The sequence below is a fragment of the Berghia stephanieae genome, chromosome 12 (genome assembly GCF_034508935.2).
Source record: "Berghia stephanieae isolate SIO BIC M18660-M18661 chromosome 12, UCSD_Bste_1.3, whole genome shotgun sequence".
NCBI classification, from domain to species: domain Eukaryota; kingdom Metazoa; phylum Mollusca; class Gastropoda; order Nudibranchia; family Aeolidiidae; genus Berghia; species Berghia stephanieae.
In genome coordinates this window covers 5,914,312-5,916,627 of record NC_088371.1, presented here as the reverse complement: position 1 = coordinate 5,916,627, position 2,316 = coordinate 5,914,312, and positions in this window count along the sequence as shown.

Here is a 2,316-nt window from a genome sequence, read left to right as displayed (position 1 = left end):
TAATTTGTTGGTTTGTTTGTATATACATATATATATATATATATATATATATATATATATATATAATATGTGTGTGTGTGTGTGTGTGTGTGTGTGTGTGTGTGTGGTTTTTTTTTTTAATTTCATTTTTGACATGGATATTGAAACTCTTGAATGTACAAAGTTGGAAATGCCAAATGAATGTAAATAGAGTTAATGATACCACTACGAATATTGAATATGACACTTATTAATGTATTCGATATTTAATTCTCAATAATATCAATTAATTAACATTGAATACTGTTTATTATGTTATTGATGAATTGTATCTATGCATACAAATTACACAGAGCATTTAAAAGTATTTTAGAACCTATATTTAATAGTATGCGCTTGGCTAAGAAGCTCACAATATTGCCATCCGGAAATATAATGGACCAACACACAAAACTATGTGTAACCATGAACTTTTATAGTCTGGATAATACAGTTTAGGGAGAATACTCTTCAACAGTCGTAACGTCACTTCCTTCCTAATGACGCATGGTAACTTAGTAACACTGGCTCTAAACTATCGGAACGATGGCGGACGCCCGTATGAAATATTTCTCCGACCAGCATAAAAGCGTTTCCAGAGGGAAAAAAACCCATAAATTTGATCATGTTTTGACTTTTACACATTCTGATCACAAGACATATGAAAGGTTCTAGCCAGCATGAAGAATAAAAAGTAATGATTTTCTTTGTTTAGAACCAAGATGGCCGCAATTGCCGGGCGGCGTGACATCAGACTATTGAATCCAATTACTCATAATCATGGATGGCAAAAAAAAAACAAACAAAAAAAATATCAAAGACATGAGTGACGTCATCGTCGTTCTATCTATTAGCTCTTAAACGGTACGATACGAAATTGTTGTCACCTCAAAACTTCATTTTGTTCAATTTTTTTTCTACCTTAGTCAAACTGCCTGTAATATTTTCCCTTTTCTCTAATAAGAAAATGTAACCTAACGTCACTAAGCGGTATTACGTCGGGACGAAAAATAAGTTTAAACATTTGAGCTTTTATATAACCCAATATCCACGAAACGTGCTCAAAGCGCTTTACAAGGGGTCCCTGACCAACTGCAACAATTTACATGTAGGACATGACATGACGCCTGTTAGGCGATATTACAATTTTTTTCGAACAGAGATAACGCTGTTAACGACCAGTTACTCATTTTACATCTGCGTGCGGTGAGAGAATGTGAGTTAGTAATTAGCCTTCTCCAAGGATTAAACTATGCGCCGAACGAGGCTCGAACCCCCCAGTACCTTCCAATCCGAAAGCGAGTGTCATACCACAAGACCACATAGCCGCACAACTAGACTACCCGGAAAAGTAGATTTAGAAATGAAATAATGAGAAATACGACTTTGGAGCGTTTTGGAATTCACGAGATTTGTAGTCAGTCTCCGCCATAATGTTCTAGAAGAAATAATATTATTAAGAAACCAAGGAGCAGACACCGGTGTAATAATAATAATAATTTAAAATAATAATATTAAATAATAATAATAAATAATAATAAAAAAATAATAAAAAAAATATTAATATAATAATAATAATAATAATATAATAATAATAATAATAATAATAATAATAATAATAATAAAATAATAATAATAAAAATAATATAATAATAAAATAATAAAAATAATTAATAATAATAATAAAATAATAATAATAATAAAATAATAATAATAATAATAATAATAATAATAAATAATAATAATAATAAAATAAATAATAAAAAATAATAATAAAATAAAAAATAATAAAAATAATAATAAAAATATAATAATAATAATAATAATAATAATTAATAATAATAATAAAAATAATAATAAAATAATAATAATAATAATAATAATAATAATAATAATAATAATAATAAAAAAATATTAAAAAAATAATAAAAATAATAATAATAATAATAATAATAAATAATAATAATAATAAAAAATAATATTAAAAAAATAATAAAATAATAATAAAAATAATAATAAAAATTAAAAAAAAAATAATAAAATAATAAAATAATAATAATAATAATATAAAAATTAATAATAAAAATAATAAAATAAAAATAATAATTTAAAAATAATAATTAAAAAATAATAATAATAATAATAATAATATAAAAATAATAATAATAATAAAATAATAATAATAATAATATTAATAATAATAAATAATATAATAATAATTAATAATAAAAAAATTTAAAAATAATAAAATAAATTTAATAATAATAAAAAAAATAAAAATAATAAAAAAATAATAAT